At 34.0% G+C, this 24,506-nt stretch overlaps 1 protein-coding gene across 6 annotated transcripts in view; it reads left to right on the top strand.

The window, feature by feature from the left end:
* RALYL (RALY RNA binding protein like) overlaps positions 1-24,506 on the top strand; it is a 415,465-nt gene that overhangs the window by 27,180 nt on the left and 363,779 nt on the right. For 3 of the 6 annotated variants that reach the window (XM_083823401.1, XM_083823399.1, XM_083823397.1), the window contains one exon: positions 784-875. The exons of 2 other annotated variants lie outside the window; for them this stretch is intronic. The gene's annotated coding sequence lies outside the window, so the exon portion shown is untranslated. Of the gene's footprint in view, positions 1-783 lie in introns of all 6 variants that reach the window. One more of the 6 variants, XR_014579400.1, reaches the window with a different exon arrangement.

Here is a 24,506-nt window from a genome sequence, read left to right as displayed (position 1 = left end):
AACAGAAGCAGGATCACATCGTTTAGTTAAAATTATTGACAGAGAACACATCAGCAAATTGCCAAGTATAGAAGTTTTCTAAATCTCTGTAAAATTCTGGAAAGAAAATAAAATAAAAAGTTGCTCCCACAAACCTGGATATTGATTCCTCTTTCCCCTCCCTCTTGTCTGATATGACTACCAGTGTGTCAGCATGGAACATAAATGAAGCATCTCAATAGATGGAAAAAGTCAGGATGGGGATCTCTTGATCTTGAGATCAAGATCTCTTGATCTCTCTATTCACATCATCCAACTTCAGACAACGACTTTCAGGACCCTCATCCCCATTTGAAAGAATCAACCTTTTCTCAACTGTCTATATAGGAAAGTTAGTCTTCTAAGCTTAAATGGTCAAAATTGTCATAATCAGATTCACCTCTACTGTGCAAGTAGTCCCATGGGACTGAACATATTTGCATGCATGCACACACACACACGTGCAGAAGCGCAACCTATTATGACAGCTCCTGCATGTTTAGAGGTCTCTCTAAATGCAATGTATGACAAGACTGTATATTTCACCTTAGATTATACAGTGATTGTCTATACTTGCTCTCAAGAGTCAACAAGCATATTTGGAGTGCCATATGAATACCATGGGACTTATGTTTGATGGGGAAATCTCTCTTCTATGAATTGCATGAACTTGTTTAGCTATATTTGCTCTATATGCATAATTCCTCTTTGGTGGCCTTAAAATAATGAAAAAGGAATTCATGACACCTGTATTTTATTTTCCAGTTGCTCACAGGGTGCATCCTTGGACAAGTCACTTAGATGCAGATCCTGAAAGGTTTTCAAGGCTCCAATTAATTCCAAAGACATCTTTAAAGGTTTGGGCTTTAATCTTTTTAGTGTTTGATTTCCTTTAGCTCTAAGATGAAAATGTTGCTATGAGCGTATCTCTGAAGCCTCTCAGAGACTTTGATGAAAAATCCTGTAAATATGTAAACCATTTTTTATTATTTTCTTACTGGCCACTGAAGGGAATTCTGCATGGAATGTAAGCATCTGGAACTACCAGGGTCTGCAATGTTTATGAGAATCAAGAAATTTGCCCTACATATTTATGTAGCTATTATGAAATGAGAGCACCAAACATAATTAATACAGAAAAAATATTTAAAGTACATTTTACCTGCTGTTTTTTTAGTATTTTATCTGGTTGGATGAGCAGTGTTGTTGAAGCTCTGTTGGGAAACATTTTCAGTCCCACAGGTAAGAGGTAACTATCGAAAATTGTTCTAGCATTAGGGATTCACCTGATTCTAGTTCAGTGTTCAGAGATGAAACCAGCAATCTTGTTTGCTAAAGACAATTCACAGAAGTGTATTACACAGGTGCCAAACTATAAAATAGTCTGAGACACAGAAGAGTAATAGGTCAAAGAGAAGCTATAAGCCCAAATAGTCAAGAGAGAGAAGGTTCCGTGTTAACATTTCCAGAACGATCACTGTGTTTTTGATTTGGAGTATAAGGATGAGCTGAAAAGGATGAGCAGCACATAAATATGAAGAAGTCTGTCTCTGCTCTTCAGTGGTAGCCAGGTAGATGGCAGGTCCTTTGTAACTGTAATGCACAGAGAGATGGGAGTGAGGGAGGCAGGCATACCCAGAGTAATGTGTGCTACCCTATGGGTCCTGCTGCTGATTGGTCAAACAAATCTCTGCTGCGTAACAGATTTATTTTTCCCATGTCACTATCTTACAACAAGTTAGCCCTCCACAGCCTGTTTACATATCCATTTTCCTGCTGTGCTCACCAGAAGACTAAGTCAAATGTAAACTGGAAAGGGCTTGTAGGCAACCAGTTCATCAAGCCTTATTTTGACTACTCAGATCTCTGTCAAAGCCTTTCTTGGGTATGTTCGATAGCTCAGGTTTGATGACCAGCCTTTTTCAGGTTGGAATTTCAGTTTAGATAAGGAATCTTGTCCAATAAATGCCAGAACTGGAATAAATCCCACCTGGCCCAGAAACAGTGCATAACATAGAGTTGGGCATTGGGACTACAAACAGCCATGCTACAATGAATTTATATCATATTCACATAAGGAACGTGTGAATATGTGAATTATGACAGACTACAACTTCTCAGCTGTGGTCTGTCATACAAATGATACACTAAAGGAACACATATAAAAAAGGATACAGGGAAGTACTTGTGTCAAAGCTGAATAGTCTTCAGATCAAATGCTGTGTTTGCATCAGTGACAGGAATTTCTTAGAGTATGGACTCAACTGATAGTGATTAAATATAGAGGATAACAAATATTATACAGAATACAGAATGTAGACATATAGTAGTGTTTTATACCTGATATGCCTCAGCTGAGCTGTCTAGAAATGCTTTACATAGTGATAAGTTATCACTAGGAATGAAACTCAGACCTGTCATGAGGCAGTGTCAGTTACACATTGCTTAGTGGACATTGAAATTTATGTTAGAATTGTGGACTAAATATCATCTTAAAATGGAGAAAGCCATCATTCAGTAAAGTAGGAAAAATGCCTCAAATCTGCTGAAAGAGGTGGAAACTCACAGAGCTTCACCAGATTCAAATCTGAGTGTTCAAAATAACTCAAGCCTTCAGATTCCCAATATAGTATTTTAAAATATTTATTTTAATGTAAGACTTTTAAAATTTGATTTCCAGGAAAATTAAAATCTTTTAAATAAAACAAGAGCTGAGATTTGTTAAAAAAAAAAAAAAAAAAGAAAGAGTTTTTTTTCACAGTTCGGAGTATTTAGGATCTGGCTTATAAAGAAACCACCCCAAATCATATTTGTTAGGTTTTGGACAGTCTGGGACTTTTCAAGAAGATATTTCCTGTTATAGTTCTGTATTTCTGCTTGTCAGATGATTTTCATTAGGCTTTTATACATAAAATGCTTTAAAATCTGGACTTGAGTGGAGTAGGTGTAGAGAAATCTAAAGGAAGACTACACAGTACATTACTACTGAAGGTCTAGGAATAGTTTGCGCAGACGAACTACAATTCCATCTGTGTAATTAAGGCCTAAAGGAAAAGAAGATGAGGTAAATTTACTCCTGAATTTAATGCTGAGAAAGCAGTATTCAAGAGAATGCAAAGAATGACCTTTCTGGCTCATTATTAGTTGTCACTGATGAAAATACATCTTTGGACCTAATGTAACTAGTTATAATTCTAACTCTAATGATTAGCGTAAATTCATTGCCTTCAAAATATTAGTTGTTAATACAAGTGAGAGAAGTGAGTACTTCATTCTTTGTATTCTGCTTCCTCCATGCCAGACCTTCCTATTTCAACCCTCCAAACTGTTAAGTTCAGAAGGAATGATGAAGTAGCCACATATCCTGGGAGATTTCTCTATTTCTTTCCCTTTCACTCTCACGCAGATGGATTGAGAGAGAGAGCTACTCCTGAGGCAGGTTTCTCAGGCAGGCATGAAACCAGAGCAGATGCTAGCAGACCAGGCAGTGATGCATATATTTCACTTTTTTTCCTCCTTTTTCTTAAATACATTTGTTATCCTGAAACAAGTCTTTGTCCTCAGTTGAAAATTAATTCATTTTATCTTGAAAGTTGAGCCATCATCAGCTTTAAAGATGCTCTATGGGTATGGCAAGTTTAAACTACACTCTATCCCTCATTAACTTTAAACTTGATTAATTTTACATAGAAAAATAAAGTGAAAAAAACTTTCTAAATGGAAATTTCAGAATTTTACAGTGATTTTTGTAGAAGAATATGATGAAAAGATTTTTTTTTAAGCTTGTAGAGAGTGGTTGTAATAAGAAATCAAAGCTAAAGAGAACACTTGATGAAAAGGGATTATGACAAAGTAGTATATTTTGGCACTTAAAAACAACCTTCGATTCACTTAATTAAAAAAAAAAAAATGGTTGCTGTCAAAAGTTTATATGATGCCCTTGAAAGTGACATTGAAAATTGTCACTTCAGGAAACTCTCAGAGAACAACACCTTATCTGCTGTAGCATACACCTGTACTCCATTTGCTCCTACGAAGGGTAAAAGAAGGCCTGAATATCACATGAATCTCATTTTTGCCAGCTAGAGATATTTGATGAAGATGCAGAAGCAATTTCACCCAAAGGAGCAGCATGGTAGCTGCTGTGGAGAAAACATTCTCCAAATGCCTCACAAGCCTTATCATTTCACAGTTTGTGTTTGGGAAATGCTGACTTGAATATAAAAACTTCAGCTTTCACAAACAAACTCTTTAAAAAATTGACTCATATTTTCATTGATAATATCCTGTTCTTCTAATATATTTTTAAACTGTTTTCCCCAGCTACTCCTTGCTTTAGATAAACAATCAAAAGAGCACACATTTTCAGGTTCATTCTTCTTCCTCTTTCATTCTAGCCAAGTTCAGGCATATGCCACACAGTTATCAAACAAAGAAGCTTCACTTTCAAATATTCACAAGGGAAGGAAATTATGTTTTTCTTGTTTGGGATTTTTTTTTTTTAATTTTTTGATTTTCTAGTTTTCTGTATAGCTATAATCTCTCTTGCTTTGTAGGGTGTGTGTAATAAATGGGGTTTGAAATTCCTTAAACACTTTAGCTTCGCTTCAGCTATTAATCTCATCAGCCATTTATTGGTTTCTATGCTACAAAGCAATGGAGATTATCCTTTAATTAATTCCATTGAGGGGTTCAGCTGCCACTATCAACCACACTATGGTTTCATAAATTAATCTTGTGGGGGAAATATAATGCAATTTATTATAACATTTATATTAAAATGCAAATAACAATAGTTGAAATCCTGTGTAACAAAAAGATATACATGTATAAATATATGTCTCCCAAATGCAGTAATCAAAAGAACACTTGCATGTTCTTGGTTTTTTATATTTTCTTTAATTCTGTGCTTTAAGGATATTTTAGAATCCATCAGAAAAGACAAATATATTTTCTTGACTCCCACATATGTATCTGTCTTAAAAATTATGAAAGAACATCTTAAATCCAGACATCTGAGAAATGTATTATTGATTTATAGAGATCTGCTTGAGGTATAACTTGCCCTCTCATTCATTTGTACTATTGTAACTTTGTAAATTATAATAATACACATCTGGACATGATAACCTTTTTATATTGTGAGTACTTGAAGGACAAGAGTACCTACTGCCTAAAGTATTGCCAACATATTTTGATCTCTAGAAGCTGAAAGTGCCTGGCACGGCCACCTTTCTGTGTCAGACAACAGATTACATTAAAATTATGTTAACTATTTCAAAATTAATTTGGGTGTAAGCAGAACAAGTTTCACTCTGCACAATGTGCAGATGTACTTTCTTTGAAGTCGTTAAGTGTTAAGTTTTCAACTGTACCTAACATTTGATGGAAGCAGAAGAAGAAAGTAGAGAGGTGAAGATGTTTGTTTTATGTTCACCCATTTTAATGTCAGTAGCTATGCAGGAATTCCAGATCAGTTCACACTGAGAAAACAATGTGGTGTTATCAGCAGTGTTCCTTTTCTGAGTACCACTTTCAGTAAGATTTCTTGCAGATTGGCAATCTTATCAGTGCCAAGAAATTAAACAGACTGTATGTTCTGCCTAAAAATCTACATATAACATTATTAATTAAGTTAATTAATTAAGTAGAATCCTCAAGACAATCTGCATAAATAGATTTATTAAACCCCTGAGCGCTGTAAGATGTTGCAAAGCCTCTTGGTGGATTTGAAGTAAATCCTAATATTTCACTGATCTGGGTAAAGAAATTCAGCTTAACATGGAAAAATGTTTTCTGTATTAATTATAATTTTTTTGTTATCAGAAGTATTGAGTTATTCTTCATCTTAATAGATACAATTTTCTGTAATTAATTAATTAATAATATGAGAAATGATTCCAATATTTAAGCTGTTTTCTGGCTGTGTATGTCCAGCGTATTGATCATGTTTTGCAACTACAGAAGAGGTCTGTGTTTGCTAAAATATTACTAAATGTGCTGCTTTGAGAATTTGCGGTGTATAACAAAGGGAATTACAACTACTTTCACCTAAAAGCTGATGGAAAACACCATATGGTTTAAATCATAAGCCAGCACAGAACAGAACTGATATAAAAACAGGATGGTGCCACCTATCCCAGCTCTGATATGTCAGTGATGTGCAGATGTATTTGTGTTGTGAAGACTATTTAAAAATAGCAGCAAAATTACATTCTCAGTGAAAGCAGCCGTGGGGAAGGCATGTATTTATTTAAGTAGATAACAGCAAGGACATGCTATTTAAATGCAATCCACCTAAAAAAAGCTACCTCTCAGAACTGTTCAGGAGCTGCTACTACAGTCCCTGGGTTGCGGTCACCCTCCAGGCTAAATGCGTTTGCTTAGTGGGAGACCCTGAGAAAATTCGCTACCGAAAACCAGTGTATACCTACCAGTACCTGCTTAGCATTTGTAGAAGAAAGAAAAAGCTTCATGTCTTAAAAAATTAAGATACGTTTTTTTAAACTGTGTTTACAAATGAGTCTTAGTTTTTGTTGCTTTGTGGATTCTTTTAGTTGTGCTGTGTCAATGACTCTTGTTGGATTTCCCAATTGATACAGAGTAGCAAGACTCTGCCAAATATTTTATAGAAAATTGGTAACAGCAACGTTAGAAATATAAAATACTCTCTAAGCATCAACTTTGTGATCCTATTCGATAATTTCTGTTTTAATATTAGCAGTAGCTGTTAAAATATTTTGACTCAGGTTGCCTATATATATTTTCAACTAATATAATATGGTGAACAGAAAAACAGTGGATCTACCAACAAACCTGACTTTCATCACATTTGGACTGAATATTTGGTGCTAATATGTGGAAGAGGCCAGAATTTTCACAAGTTTATCTTTGTGACTAATAATAGCTACGAATTCATGCTAACGTAAGTATATATAGTTTACCATCTACGCTGTCTAACAGTTCATCTGAAGATTGGATGAGAAGCAAAAACAGTTCATAGAATAAGAGAAATTGAAAGCATAGATGAAAGCCTACTCCGTCAAATTGTCCAGGAAGAGACATGATACTCCCAATTTATTAATGCTGGTTTTGATACTGTACTTAATTATATAATAGAAAAATTATGACAATTTAATTATAGTGTATAGGTTCTAATGAACCTGAGTCTTTTGGATTCTAGCCAATAAAAATGATTTAATATTTGCTTGTCTTATTTTTATCTGTAGAATTCAGTGCCTTGAAGTTAAAGAACAAAAACCTGTCCTATTACAAACCAAAGCTCATGTCTTACAGATTCATATCTTTGCCTGTGATGGACTCTTTAGCAGCTTGTTATCATTCTCATCATATAATATTAAATGACTAATCAAATGGAAAAACAGGTTGTTACATGCAAATCCCCGTCTCAATAATTATTTAAATCTTTGAAACAAGATACGTCATGGATAGGGCCATGCAGTAGCCCTTTGATATACTTTAAGTTTTAATTTAGGATCTTAAAAGGAACAGAAAATATTTGTTGAGAACTTTTCAGTGACAAATTAAGATAACTAGGAATGCTAGGAATTACTGCTTGTATATTTTTTCAGGTAGGCTCTTTACATGTAGGTTATAGGTTCCATTTTGCCTACAAGTCTCTGCTTTCCTTTTCCTTTTTATGTCTGTCTTGGGCCAGCTCTCTAGCAGCTGGTGGCATAGGGCTAGCAGAAAGTGCTATTCGTGACCATTCTCCCATGATTAGGCACAGGAACACTGGGATGGAACCATTAGTATCACTTACGACTTGTTACCTGGCCTTTCACATTGTCTTGGTTGCACTGATTCATTGAAGCACTTGGAACTTCATGTAATGGCTTCTCCCTCTTGATTTAATGCGTATAAGCCTGACACCTAATCAGCCACACATCCAAGCATGTTCTAGCTTAGATTGCATGAAGAAAGTGTAGATGTTGCCTGCTGTGAAGTCACACATGGTTAGGTCTGTCTCCGTAATCAAACAGTTGTAGCAGCACGATGCACAGCAACAGGTCATAGGATGTGTAGAAAGGCCTTTAGGCCCTTTGCTAATTACAACAGCATTAAGAATCTTCATTAAGATGTCAGAACAATTAATCTAGCCCACCACACTCCGAATGGGATTCTGTGTCTTCCCAAAGAAGACAGTAGTGTTACAATGTGTCTTTCTGAATATGATTATTAAAAAAATAAATCCAAAGATCAGGGTTGTGAAGTTAGGGTGAACACCAAGGTACAGTGCCTTAACCTTTATCCCTGAGGTGAGTACGTCCCTGGGATGGGCAGTAGACAATCAGAATGAGTAGCTCTTATTCATTTCAGTGTGAAGGAGTCGGGATACCTGTGCCACAGGTGTATGTGGCATGAGGCTCAGTGAGCAGAGTTGAGGCTGATCATCAGCTCCACCATTTGGGATTTTCAAAAGTTTTGGTTTGTCTATTTTGAATGGCTACAATTTTCCACTAACCAGTACTGTATACTGTACAATTCAAGGGTTACTTTTGAGATAAACCTCGAGCTGGGGTAAAGAATATTTTAACTTTAAGTTGTTTCCTTTCTTCAGAAGGCAATAAGTGGTAATTTTTTATATCAGTTCTGTTAATTTGTCAAACTTCAGAGTTTATGATATAGGATATAGGGCTTTCTTGAAAAAGGGCATATGCAGACCTGAAGTCAAAAGGAGGGGAAGGGAAAGCAACCTGACTAGCTCTGGAAGTATAGTATGCTTAATGTCTAGGGTACCTTACTTCGGTAACGCCATGGGAGTAGTTCCTGTGCTGGATCAGGTGAAGAAGTCCTGGTGCAGGACAACATTCAGGGAAAGAGATATTTTCTCTCAATTTTTATTTATTTTATTTTTCTGATCTAAGAATTTAAATGCAAAATGCAATCAATAAGAAGGCTGGTTAATTATGCCTGACAGAAGGACCATAAGGAAGACCTGAATTCAACATTTTGCACAGGACTGATTGCCAGCATTGCGTCTGGGGACAAGTGAGGAAATGGGGACTAATGAAACCTCCAGAATGCCTCCTACTGCCCTCTCTCTTGCACTGCCCAGATTCAGTGGAAACTGAATGTTAGACAAATGAGGAGGTGTTTGTGCTCAAACATTTTGAAGTACTTTATCATACACACGCTTACTGCATCATACACTGAATTTCTCAGGATCAAGGGCTATGAAAGCAGGATGGACAGACAAGATAACTGGAAAGCAGGGTGTAGGATCAAAATGGACAAAAAAGCAATACACCAAATTAAAGCATTTGGATTTTGTAGAGAATAGAACTAAATACAGGTGTTTGTTTGTTCCCCCCCCATCCATCCCCTCTCCTCCAAATATCTATGTTTTCAAACAAGGTAATTATCAGAGTTCTGTGGAAATCTGTAGAGTTAGGCTGATTTACACAAGCACAAAATCTGACCTAAATAGGAAAACAGCAAAAAAAAAAAAAAAAAAAAAAAAGTGTTTCCTTCTCTGTCCTCCAATACTTAATCTTCCTTGAAATGTGAAAGGCTTCTCATATAAAATGAAACCAGATTTAGAAAAAGTGAGAACATCTGAAAAAAAAAATAATAGGCTGTTCCAGGGATTTGTAATAATGACTATAACACTCTCTTAGATAAAATAGGAGAAAATTTCTGACTGCAAACAGCAGATTCAGTAGCTCTCTGGAGGTTTAATCTTTCACAGATAGCAATAAATCTGAGCTGGATAAAGGCCTGGAGCTTTGCAAAATATAAGTTTCTGATGGAATGATGTTGTTCTGTTTTGTGAACTACACTATTTATCCTTATTTCTTTGTAGGTGATGCTTTCTGTGAATTCTTCTGAACTGGCCCATGATAAAAGTAAAAACAGATGCAGGAAGTCTGTATGATAATAAATAATGACTATGCTTGACAAAGTACTTTTGACATTTTAAGAGGGATACCATTGAACAATTTTATCTGGTTTGTTGCTTGACCATGAAAGGACTAATATAGTCCAACTGAAAGGCATCTTTCTTATTGGACTGGGAAAAAAAAAAAAAAATCACTTGCAGTCCAAATCCACATCTTCTCTGGGAGTTGGCTTTATTAACGAAACACTAGCCTTCCCTGGCATAGCAAAGTCCTGATGGATTTTATTTATTTATTTATTCTTGTCTACAAAAAATCTACATCCTACACAATCCAGATCTGCTTGTGTAGTTAGCCAGAGCTGTAAAAATCTACATGTAAAAGAAAGGCAGTAAGTGATGATTGCATTTTTTTTTTGCACTTGAGCGTATCTGCCACATTTTAGCAGGTTGCTACAGGAAAAACAAACAAACAAACAAACAAAAAACATGCCACCCAATCTAAGGAAGAAAACTAAGGAAATTGAGGTATCAACTTTTTCAGCGAAGGTGTTAAAGGGAAACTTGTCAAGAGAGGCATCAGAGAGTGATCTGGCAGTGTGAGCTGAACTCCAGCGTCCCTGGGAGGGTTACCAAGAACTTCATTGAGATTTGCATGTCTGCAAATTCATTTTTGGACATTCAAAGAACAGAGCAGGTCTGCAAGTAGATCTTCTAGCTAATATAACTCATAACTATAAATAACTGTTTATTCACCAAATATTGTGTTTTGTCTTTTGTCCTCATTTTGAAATAACCCTTTTGTTTTTCATTTAACAGTTGGTCTATATTTCTTGTTTTGGTTTGAGTGGTATAATTCTCTTGATTTTATTCCAAAAACAGGAATTCTGTCATCCCCCAATATATCTATGAAATTTAGTCTACTTGCCACTCTTCATTATTATATTCTGGTTACCAGTTTTCATTGATGATTTGTTAACAAACTGCATTCATGCATTCTGAGCATTCAGTCTTGCTACCTAATAAGATCACAGATAACACAGATAATAACACCTTTATTTGAGGTGTTTATTTTGAGAAATGTTGCCTCACTGACTTTGCAGTTAAGTTCAAAGCCTAAAATCTATCCACTAAAATGGATATTTTCCCTCCATTATTAATGAAACTCAGTTCCATATCTTTAATATTGCGTGGATAAGAAAATTAAGTGGGTTGTGATATTTACATTCTTGTTAGCTATTTTGCATATGCTATGAGAAAAGCATATCTTTGCGGGCACTGTAAAAAAAAAAAAAAAAAGACTGTGAAATAAAATGAAGAGGAATTAATTTGTTTTTTCTTTGCTTGCATTTATGTAAATCTCATTTCCCTAGACTGGGTTGCATCTATGGCTGATATTGGATGTTCTATTGTCATTTATGAATCTGATTTACAGAAATGAAATTGTTTCAGTTCCGAAGCCTCCTTTTTGCAATAAATATATGTATTTGAATTGAACTTTGTTTAGTTTTCTTCAACCAGGAAATTTGCTTTAAAATTAAGTTTCACAAGCTTATCAGGCTTTTATTTTCCTTTGAAGGTTTTTAATTAATGTATTATTTAAGAAAGTAACTCTGGCATACACTAAAAATCTGAAGTTTCCAATTTATTTACAAAAGAAGTGTATGGGTTACAGGTATCTCTCAAACCATCTGCCGTCTGGGAGACAACACAGATACATAAAATACTGATTTTGCCTAATCAGTGTGCAGCTCTTGACCTTTTGCTGAGTCTCCCACAAGAGTTACCTATCATTTAATGCAAACTATATTATGTGTGCCTGTGATACAGGTATGTCCCATTTAGTGTCTGAAATAGCTAACAATTTAAATATCTTTCAGTTATTAAGATTTCAGGGAAGAGATGTGAGATGTTTGATTTTAATCAAGGGGCTGATCATATCTTATGGAATTTAGTTTAGATTTTGCTGTGAGGAAATATCCTTTTTTTTCTTTTCTTTTTTTTTTCTCTCAATGTATTTGATAAACGTATTAGAAAAATTTCAAGGTCTTCATAAGGCTGTATTTGGTAATATGTGCAGAGACAGGGAAACACAGTGTAAATCACATTTTTTAGTGGACTAAAAGGGAGACTATGACGTTTCAACTAAAAATGCACAGGGAAAATGATGGGTAAGGCAAAGTGTCTATAAGTGTCTATAACTGAGCTCATTTGCCTTCACTATTGAGAATTTTCAGTACTTTTTTTTTTTTCTTCCTTTTCAGCTAATTGGGGTTGTTTTATTTTAATTAGCTTATTGTCTTTGGAAGAGAACTGTTTTTTGAACAGTTTGGGGAAAAAAGTGTAAGGAAACAGCACCTCAACACCATTGTATTAGCCCATCAGTAGAAACAGCTGCTGATGTTAGATATGCATGATGGAGAGCATGTAGCAGCACTGTCACTGCTACATTAGCTATGTCAGGAAAAAAAAAAAAAAAGAAAGAAAAAAAAAGTCTGGATTCTTGTTTTTTAAAATCACTTATAAGCAAAGGAAGTATCAAGCAGGATAATTGCAAAAAAGATTTACAAAGAACATTAAATGATGTGGGAAGATACCATCACATTATTGGTAATGCTTTAATTAAAAAATGGAGGATGATTTTATTCTTTGTAATTTGCATACATTAAAGAACTTTTTCTCAAATATATTTGGCATAATACCTTTAATTATTAACCTAATCTAGATACATGTTCTCTTCTGTGTTGGTCTTCCTGAGAAACTTGTGGAGAGCTGTTTTACATCTCAAATAAGTTTAGCCTTTCCTATGGTGCAGTGGTCAAGGGTTTATCAAGCGATGGAGCAGACTGTCTACATTTCCCCCAGTGTCTTGACCAGAGTAATGCCTCTTCATGGGGCTATAGGCAAACTTACAAAACAGACACTATAATTACTTCTGGAACAGTAAGCAGAGCCCACAGTGGGGCAGAGAATCGGATGTTTCCTTTAGGACTAGCAGGTGGTACTGGGCTGCAGATGCTCGCACCCCAGAGCTCTCTGCTTGCATGCGGATAGGAGCAGATGAAAGATATGGTCTTTTGTAAGGTTTGCATTGGTCTTCATGATGGGAAGGAGCATTGAAAATAGTAAATATGTCATGCTGTTAGGAAATAATTTTAAACACACACTAACCTGCAATCTTCTGATATTTTTTTCACCTGCACTATATAATTCAATTTTGGGCATCACAGCTTTTTGGACAGTGTAAAGAAATACACTAAAAACATGTTTTCTGAAATGATTACTCTCATTTATCCTCCTTTTTACTTTCAAGTATTTAATATGATTTATAATATTTATTTAAAGTACAATAAAGATGAGAGTCTTTATATATTGGAAAAGTAATAAATTTGGGGTGAAAATCATCTCAGGAAGAAAGAAACTATACAGCAGAGCTATTAAACTTTTTGTCAGTAGTATTCAGCCTGTAAGACCTTCACATTCACATGAACAAAATTGGTAATAGAGTGAAGAAAAAGCATATTATATGATGTCTTTTTATACATGTAAAAAAAAAGCTACAAGTGCTGGAAAGTTTATTGCAAGATCTTGTAATTAGAATTTTTGCTTCTAGTCTCCCTTCGTACTTCATGTGTTTCCATGAACCACTGATATTTCATGGTGACAATGGAATGGTTAGACACAGTGTATTTGAAATCCAAAGTTTTTGTTTGTTTGTTTTAATATAAGAGATAACATTTTCTATACAAGTTTTTCTTAATACTGTCCTTGACAAAAGTAATTTATTTTTTTCAGTAGAATCTTGAATAAGCTACTAAATTTTTTTCTCTATATAAACAAAGGTCATTTTTTCAAGTGGAAGTTACAGGAAGAAAGTAATCTTTACTATTATGTTTGGTACTTTACCCTTCTAATAATTTTTAAATCCTTAAACATTAACTTTTCATGTTGGGAACTTTCCTACAATAAGTACCTCATCACTGTCCAAAAGGTCATTATTCCTTTTTCATGTTGTTTATTTATTTACATTGGTGGTGTCTGATTCTAGTTTTATTTCTTTTTGTCTCCACTGATTTTGTTGATTTCATTACTCATTCTGCAGATAGAGAAAACAAGTTTTACTAGGATAAATATGAGCAGAAACAGACTCATGAAACCAAACCCTTTATTTTAATATTTGTATAAATGAAAACACTGTTCTTTTCCATGTCATTTTCATCCTCCTTACACTGTGGACTTCCTCAGTGCGTTCTGAATTTCTAAATCTTAACATATTAAATGTGACAATTTCTGATTATGCCAATTCCTCCTTTTTTTTTTCTTTTTTTTTTTTTCTCCTTCCTTGATATATTCAACTTGGGCCAAACCATAAGAGGTTTATTATATTCATGAAAATGCAGAAGCATTACCTCATTACACTAGAATTTATGTGCAAGAATTAAAAGAGACATTTGGAGGGCTGTTTAAAATAGATATAAATATATCTGCCATGATTAAAGATAAGTAATTTAATTTAACAGAAACTGTTAAATAAACAACATGTTTTAATAGTGGCAGAGTTCTCATGTCAATAAGTGATGCTGCCAGAGGCTTTCAATCAAGCCTCTGTTTTCAGTTGCTGATAACTCTGCCAAATTTAAACCATTGTAGTTGAATATAACCCTCAGAAAATTTGTTAATGTTTTGATAAAAGTAAGCTCTTCCTTAAGAAGTGGTTAAGGAAAATGGCATTGACTAGTTAATGTTAAATAGTTTTATTAACATTTTGTTGTAAAGCTTCCATCTGGTGGCACGTGGGAAATGGAATTTAAAATCTTGCTTGAGACAACGCTGTACTGATGAAAATGTCTCTACTCCCCCTAAGGAAATCTGGCCTTAGAGGTCACTGAGTAAAATGTCTCTGCACATGACAAAACTTGTGAAATCATTGTTTTCCAAATATCCTTTCTATGCTGAACATGCATTACTCCATCAAAGAGCATGTGGAAATAACCCAGTGCATGCACTATCCAGACAGGAGACCTGAGTGCCTTTCCTCTCGGCCCTGGCATCACTTTCCCTGTAAACTGGGGCTGCCAGGAGAAGAGAAGAAGGAACTCACAGTTGTGAGTGGACAGGACAGGAGCAAGACTGACTGTGGTAAGGAAAGACTTTAAGGGGAAGAGACAAAATAAACATCCACAGGGAAGATTCTAGAAATTGAGGAGAATAATGGAAATGATGTTAAGGAGAAGAATGGGGGCCTGTGTAGGATAAGAAAGAAAAGTAAAGGTGTGGGAGAAATATTGGCACAGGAGGAGGCAGACAGGAGTTGGCTGAGGAACATACATTTGGGGAACGATAGCAGTAAGGGAAGGTAGGAGGCCAGGGCAAAGGAGAGTCTCGTGGAAAACTTGGTGGAAAAGTTTAAAATCCCTAGAATATGCTTTCCCTTATTTAGAAAATAGCTATGAAATTTAACAATGCCTTCATTCTCTGAAGGACAGGATGAGCTGGAGGCTAACTGTGTTGCCAGTGTCATTACTGGTTCAAGTAGCTGAAACAGATTCAATGTGACTATCCTTCCTTGCTGAGTACCCAAAGGGACCAGCTTGTTTCAGCAGCATGATATAGCTAATTTTCTTTAAAGCCTTACTGTTACATTGCTTCTGAACAGTGTCAAAGAAGCACTAAGGCTGCAATTAAAGAACACAGAAATTATGAAATACCTGAATTAAGGCTACTCAGTCAACCTGAATTATCACCACAGGTTTGTGCTCATTTTGATTCACTCTTTCACTTGCCCATCACCACATGCTTTTTTACATCCTATACCTCCATTGTCTCCTGCCCTTGTCAGATCCTTCCTCAACAAGCATGTCCACTTGCTGGTGCAGGATTAAAGACTTCAAACTGGTTTTTAGTAAGAGGATTTCCAGAGTGAGCCTTTTGGTTGTTAATGTTTTTAAGATCTGTGTGTGAAAATGCAATTATATGCATACCTTGTTGCTTAATGAGTTTTGATATATGCTATTGATCAAGTACAGTATTATGCCTTGTTTTCTGCCACAGAATTAAATATATATATATATATATTACTTTACTCCTTGAGGTAGTAGCAAACAAATTTAGTGAAAAGTGATTCTGTATCTTGTTTTCTATATTACTAAGGTACCACAAGGACAAATAAAGAAAGAAGTATTGTATGCAACTCTATGTCATAATCTAAATGTAACGCTACACAGATTATGAACATTTCTCTGGCTTAATCAAAGACATTAATACTATCAAAGCATTGAAACCACAATTGAAAACACATTATATTAACATGTTTTGAACTCTGTTCTCCTCCAAATACGTTTCCTTTTTTATTTTATTTTTTTTTCCCCTACATCCTTGTTGTTAGAGAACAAGGTCATCTATGGTTATGTTAGAGGTTTATTGTTTGTTATTTAACTGTACCTGCTGATCATTGTATATTATTAAGAGCAGGATAGATAACTGTATCGTGGGAAGTGTGAGACTTGTGATGGTACTGGAAACAGTCCCCGAGAAAGCTGCTATTCTGCACAGGAAATCTTTGTAAAGAACCTGCAGATCTTTTGCTTGTTAGAGTATTTTTACATGAAACAGTTCCAAACCATTTTTCTAGAATATATCCACCCACAGGCACTAGAATATTTCACTGAGTACTTCATTGTGGTTTGGTGGAAAAGATATTTCAAAGTATAAAAAATTCTCTCAGTAACTTAAACCATCACAGTCCAAGCAGGGATTGAATTGTTGCCTGCACCTAACAGCAGCAGATATTTGAGAACCGTTTCATATACAACAGTTAAAAACAATGTCCTAGAATACAACCCATCACAGAAATTGGCTTCTTCACCAAATATCAAAGAAATCATCATTTTAGGCAAAATCAGTATACTTACTGCTGTCATCCACATTAACCAAATTAAGGCTATATTACTTATAGTTAAATAACCTTTCTAATAGCTTGTTAAAGAGTAGAATTGTTGTGGCTGTGACAGTAGAAGAACAGAAAAGTGACAACATTTCTTACTTCAAGCATATTTAAATAGTTATGTTCTGTCTTCTTGACATAGAGTCATATTAATATTTTTAATATGCATACAAAAATAGCTTAATTTTCCTAGCTCATTAGTTCTAAAAAAAAAAAAAAGTGATACTGACATTACTTTTTAAGAGTTAAACTCACATGAAGGAATTATATTTATAAATCTAATACATCTCTGCCTACGGCATATGCTGAAGTAACATGAGCTCACGTTAACTTCCAAATCAGAGCCAGATCAGAAGTCATTCCCACTTACCACATAAATAACAGAAATATTTAAACTTTTTATGGAAGGATGGATTTTTTCTTTTTCTTTTTTTTTTTTAATAATAGTTTCAAAGTTCTTTCTGATGCAACATTTAACTAATTTAATTTCATTCATTTAGTTTCACTAAAATGATAAAGCAAGATGGGTATCGTGCAAAGACTAAAAGAGTATAGATTGCTTGTAGAAATACTTGGAAAGAGACAAAGAGTTCATAGAATTCTTGAATAACTCAGAAGGACTATAAAATCATTTACATTTGCTTTTTTTTGTGTCTCTGTGTGGTTGTTTTTGTAATCTTTGGTATCTACGTTATTGCAATCATATTAAAGAAAAAAGCCTTTCCTCCTTAATGTTAACCAGCACAAGTGTCAGCTTATAACTCAGCTCAAAAATAGAGCTGCAGATCTCACCACAAACAAGTCTAGGTACAACCTTCCAAACAGCAGCTTCTTTTGAATTCTTCTGGCACTCACAGATCAGTAAGACAGTTTCATTTCTTCATGCGAGGATGAAACAAACACAAGAGATCCCCTATCAAACAGATGAATTTAAGCTAGTTTGGCTAGAAAGACACATCCCAAGGCAATAATACTGGAATCAGACACATCCCTGTAGGCATAGAACACGGGAAAAGCCTGAAGACTATTTTAAGATTTTTATTGGCAATGAACAGGAAAACTAGTTAAATGTTAATTAAGGTTCCCCACCTTATTTCTCTGGGAGAACTGTCATTTTAAAAAGTTCAATGAATCGTGGAACTTAATAAATGTTCTACAAAATATTTTTGTAAAGAATGAACATGCCAGTTTTAATGGAGTCACCTTGAATTCATGAAGACCTTTCACGATTATGTCAGATGTTGTATTCCTGTAGTTCTCAGATAGGCACACAAGCAGAGTTACTGAAAAAAAAAAAAAAATTCATCTAGATCATCAGAGTCTTCTGTGCAGCCTTAGGATTCCTTTCCTGCTGTCTGCTCAGGGTTAAGATGGAAAATCATAATGGATAAGGTAGGAGGAGAGAAAAAGTGAGCTGGGAAATGGACAAGAATAATCAGAAGGAACAAAAGGATAATTAACATTATTATTTGTCATAATCCAGACAACTATATTTCTTGAAACTATATTTCTTGAAGTAATTGGACGATTTATATCCAAGAATTTATATTCAGTTAGTATGAATTGCACATAAAATGAGAAAATTTTTTTGGATTACCTGATTGTTTTGAAATAAATATTCTAGAGATACACCTATTATTCCAAGAAAAATCAGAGTGGGATTTTCTAAAGATTTATCTAGGAAGTCGACCATAAGGATATATTCTCTCTTTGATTTCACTAAATGCTTTTTGAAAAATAGCATGAAACACTGTACATAGAGAATGTTTTGTGTTTCTTGCAAGTCACCTTTCATTATTTTTTTTTTAGAGAAGCCAGTACCAGAAACACAAATAAGACATAGGTGTCTTAGGAAAAAGACAGTCAAGGCAGTAGTACTACTATCATCTCTTTTATAGAGCTAATAGTGAGATAAGCGTCCATTTTAGCAAGACAGGAATAAACAAGTGCACATCAAACTCATCAATGTTACATATAAATACTGGCAGAAGAATTTGGGGAAATCAAAACCCATAAGACAGTCATAATAGAATAACTCACTTTGTTCTCTAATTCACATCATCTTGGAAGCGTCTCAATACTCTTTTATTATCTGTAGATGACATTCCTACTTTAGACCAAGATAATAAATTTAAACATTTTACTGATTAATTGGTTAAGAGTGGAAGGAAATATGGAAAAGGACATAGTAATGAAGGTTTTTGTTTGAATGTTTGTTTTTTTAAGTCTGACATTGTGAAAGACTTTGATTTGATTATAGAGGGTTTCCCTGACTTTGAAATTTGCTGAATTCTGCTCCATCTCATGCAACCTGTACAATCTTAAACTGATAACAACATAAAGCAAACTTCCTTCTGTAGGTAGTATTAGAAATAAACATGCATAATCATCCAGACACTCAGAGCTCATACAACCAAATCAAATTTTCTGAAGCCCACTGTGGATTGCTGTAACAAAGTGGTGGTAGGTACCTCTGAACCTTGCCAGCATTCCTGAACATAGAGCAGAACTCTGACAAAGCAAATGGAATGAATGGTACTGAGTACTCCAAGATTAGTTTTTGACCTGTTTTATGGCCTCAGTTTAAAATCATACCCAAAGGCTCTAACATCTTTGTGGAAGCCACTTGAATGTTTCTTGTTTATAGTGAATTCTGACATGACTTCTTTCTGGCATTAATGCATAATTTCATCTCAGAATAATGCATTTGGTATAGAATTACCCGGGAAATGTCAAAGCTACTTGAAATGACTCTCTTTATAGCAGAGATTTCTCCCTATGAAATTTCCATAAGCAGCCAAAATCAGTCAAATGCTTGGGATAAAAAATAATAATAATTTAAAAATCCTGAAAAACAGTGCAAAGGTGTTGGAACCCACCTTTTACAGTTAGCAGATAATGCCAATCAGTGGCAATCAGTTCCTGTGAGCCTCTGGGAGAAATTAGCACTATTAAGATGAATCTTACCTATCTATTTGCACATTTTGAGCTTCCTGTCAGCAGTCTGGATTTTTAATTTTAAAGAATTAACAAATGCTCAACACTTTTTAAATGATCCTAGGATGAGCCTTAATCTACGAGAAGAGCATGTAGCTTCTTGCTATAGTTATTTCAAATGTCCAGACCATCCGAGAGATTATATTGTCTCTTTTATGTTCTAGCATCTCATTTTTTCTGCACATAAACATGCATGCAGATAGACGCAAAATTGACTGTTTCATTAAAACAATTAATTGAAACTAAATGACAAAGATAGTAATTCCATTGTTGTTACAGGGAAATATGGGTCACTTTGGCCAGCAGATTCAATTTTAATTTCTGACCCAATTCAAAAATACTTTACTGAGAATGACTGTTATTTGTTGATTTGTAATCAAAGATGATATGTCTTTCAATTAATTAATTATGAAGGATATTTCTATTCTAGGTCCTGCAATGTAAGAATAAATATCATCTTCAGTGATGTATTAATAATCAATTGCAGAACATTTATTGATTCATTACTTTCATTTAATGACTTGAAAATATTTGAAACACTTAAAGCATTAGTGATATCCCATCACTAATGTGTGTATGGTGTCACCACCATACTCAAATTTCTAATGTTTTTTAAGGAAAGGAACTTGAAACTTGCAATAAATATTTATATAGAAACTTGGGGAAAATATTTTTATAAGGTTTAATAAGTAGCTGGGTGTGTTTTCAAGGTTAAATAGCTGACAGGATTATACAATGGAAAGATCTTTTTAATTTTATATTTATTTTACAACAGATTACTTAAACTATCTCAAAGACAAAATATGATTAATAAATTTTCAAGTATAAAGGGGCACTGTCATTCAAATAATTTTGCATTTCATGCATGTCTTGAGGGAATGTGTTCTAACTGATTAAGTGAAAATGCTGACATGAGAAATAAAGTTATGTGAAGTTTACAATGGCATTATTTTTCACTTCCACTTTCTGTACAGTGAGGGTGTCTAGTTACGATCACATTAACAATAATTTTCCTGGGTATACCCATTGCTTCCTCTTAAAAAACATTCTATAATCATTTATACTTTATTGACATAAAACACCATTACTTAATAGTGCTAAATACATTTGTCTATAGATGGGTAGAAGTAGTCAGAACAACCAACAATGACAATTGTTATTAGGAACATTAAGAAAAGTTTTAGATTTTGTTGTTGTTGTTTTTCTTTTTTAATTCTTTTAATTTCACTGCTAAAATTAATGGAAAAATCATGTCTTACAAAAGTGGATGGTAGGATCAAAGTTTCAGATCATTATTTTCTTGAAGACTAGTCAATAAATAGTAACGGAAAAATTAAATATTGAAATACCTGTATAACATTTTGTTTTTGTTTTGTTTTGTATTTCTTGGATAATAATAATAATAATGCTAACTAAAGCAAAAAAAAAAGAAAGTTATACTTTTATAATTTTTTTCTCTTCGCTCCTTAAAAAATATATCGTTACTAATATGCCTGCTTAGATCACTGTTCTAGTCATTATTAGTTCCTGTTTCTTTTCATAGGAAAATTTGTTTCTTGTGTATAATTTTCAAGTTCAGTTTTTCCTTTACTAGAACTTCTTACAAACTTTCATGGTTTTATGCCTTCTGTTGGACCTGAGGCACTGTATGTGATCTCATCAGATTTTATTTCTCCTTTATCAAACCAAATGATGTCTCAGACTCATCTTTTAATCTGCTTTTTTTGAAGCCTAGAAGATAGAGTAGAAGGTGAGGAAGTAAGTCAAGAGTCAGCTACAATTGCCTATCCCTCATAGCTAGTTTTCCCTCAAGAGTGAGGTTGTGAATAGGATTCCAGTCCTAAAATAGTACTTGATATTGCCACATTACTTTTCCTAGAAATATTTCAAAAGCTGCATTCACCAGCGGTAGCTGGTGAAAGATTTCACTAGCCATAGAGTTGCTCATAAGTCTTCAGTGGCATCTCTAAAGTTTGCATTAACAAAAAGTCTGTAATGGGAAGAAATGGTACTGTGTCCAGTTGAAGCCACAGCAACAGTCACTGTAGGTCAAGAACAACACCTGGATTACCATTTGCACAAGAAACCATGGTTTAAAAACTGAAATCTTTGTAGGCAGCTAAGCAGTACTTATTTCAGTACCACTGACTGTCTTCAGTAGCACTTCAACCAACAGCATCTTGTAATTTTTAGTGAGTCTGAGGACAATATTTTAAAAGGGGGTTGGTTTTGTTTTTTGTTTCTTTTGATCAACATCACATGTATATGTTCATGAATATATACAATTTAAAAAGTAATCTATTTAAAACAAAATTTGATCTTGTTAGTCACATTTATGTCTAAAACACTGTTCATTTACTTTTTATTTAAATAAAAATTAGGTATTACTAAAATAATAACAAACAGAAATACAATTATATCAGCATATTCCGTACCTATATTATCATTCCTTACAACTGCAAAACTCAGAATTCACATTTTTAATACAAAATTGCAGCTTATCTGCAGTGTAGTGAAACTTCTCTTGAAACTTCTATTCATCGCTGGTTTGGATTTATCTAAGCATATGGATTGGCAAGAATTTATCTATAAGGAAAGAAAATGTTTTCTACTGGACTTATATGAGGTTGAAGAACAAAACAGAGAGATAAAAATGAAGGAAAGGTTCATACATATATATATATATGTATATATATACACATGTATATAATTTAAATTGTTTAGCCCAAGCTTTCCAGAGCTGTGAGCTCAGGCCAGGACTGTGCCCCATCAGGGCCTGGAAACCTCTGAGGCTGGAGCCACACAGACTCATCTGCTCACCTGCCTGGTTGTTGCCCCTGAGGAAAGTGTTACCTTTGGTCCTCCTGTCTTTGCTGTGAGGAGGTAGCATCTGGAGGAGTGGATTAATAGCACTGTAAATTGCAAGAATAAGATGTACTGAAGGTAGGAGCCCTGTGCTCCTTTTCAGTTTGGCTCCTAACGCATCATAGGAGCAGGCCCCAAAAGCTTTACACAGTGAAAATATGGGATCCAATGGAAACAATTTTGCCTCATTCTTCAGAATCAGCATAGAACTAGAGCAAAGTCTTGACCTAAATGTTATACTGTCATCTAGAGTAGTGGCCAACAGCTGTCTTCAAGGACAGTATCTCCTGTCTTTCAATAATAAAAACAATATAATTAATATGTAAAAGAATTATGTTATAATGTTGCACATTATGAACAGATGTGAAAGACTTAATATGTTAGATTTAAAAAGCTAATTGAATTGAAATTTATGACCAGGTGGCCACTTTCACAACAACTTATAAAACACTTTCCACTGTATTTGCAAGGTATAGACTAAAATTCCACAGAATATTTATATTGGATTAATGAACAAAAGTATATAATGTGATCAACATTATCAAGCAAAAGGAAGATGTACGAAGTTTATTATTCATGAAAAAGATAAGTTTAGTTATGAAATCTTTTCTAATTCTGCGAGTAAGCAGACTTCTGAGTTTTTGACCTTTTAACATTACTTTAGCCATGCTATTTAAATTCGTGTTTAATTGCAAAACACATTTTGTCAATATCAGAAAGTTTCAGGTCATTAAGTTTTAATTAATAGCATGGACTGATTAACAATGGTTGAATACCATCAAAGTGACTTCTTCAATCTACTTACCATGTATCAACCACTGTAATTATTATTTTTATTTAAAGAAATCTAGTGCATTTAAGCAATATAACTTTACCACTAATACATATTCATAATATTACTTTTAAAATATGGATGGTGTTTATTAATGATTTTCATAGAAGTAGTGGCTATCCACAGTAATAAAACTTAAACATAAAACAGCATTGAAGACAATTTACTACAAAAAAAAATAATAATCAAATGAATAGTGATGTATAGCTTTGTAATTAAAAAAAAAATCAAAATAAGCAATGATGAAGTGAAGTGAAATATAATAAATAATTCCTGTGATTTTAACATAGTGTTATACCAAATTATATAATATTTACAGGCCTATGAATCAGTGAGAAAGTATGGTCCCAAACCTCTAAAAATATATTGATAGTTTGGAAAAGTTTTGCACACAAAACTGTTGTCATATACTGAACTTTGAACATATAATTTCACAGATCAATCGCAATATTTGTGTGCTTAATTCTCAAAAGAAATCTAATAACTATTTCAAAGTTTGACACACTAAGAAATGTGTTCAGAATTCAGCTTAAGAACTACACAGACCCTAACTATTCGCAGTGCCACGAAAAAGGGAAAAAAATTATGCTCATCTGGACTATTACACTAGGGTTCTCTCTCTCTCTCTTTTCTTTTTTTTCTTTTTTTTTTCTTTTTCTTTTTTTCCATTGTTGTTGTTGTTATTCTGCATTGTTTTGGTTTGGTTTTGACATAGTTTCATTAGTGACAGAAGAGTGCTAAAATTATATACAAATAACAAATTCTAGCATTCAATTATTTTTTAAAAGTGAAAATATCCACTAATTTCAATAATTGGTGTATCATCTGGGAGAATTATATGTGTCATTTTAGAAGTTTCCATTTCATGGTCACTATCAGTGAAAGATTAAAAGATGATCATTACTAATGAAAGATTACAGAACACATGACAGAACACATACAATATATTATACTTTTATATTATTGTAGTTTTTAAATACTTACGGATGTTA

Source organism: Anser anser, assembly GCF_964211835.1.
Source record: "Anser anser genome assembly, chromosome: 2".
Lineage (NCBI taxonomy): Eukaryota > Metazoa > Chordata > Aves > Anseriformes > Anatidae > Anser > Anser anser.
The sequence above is the reverse complement of the archived record's forward strand: the minus strand, read 5'-3'. Positions and strand labels throughout refer to the sequence as shown.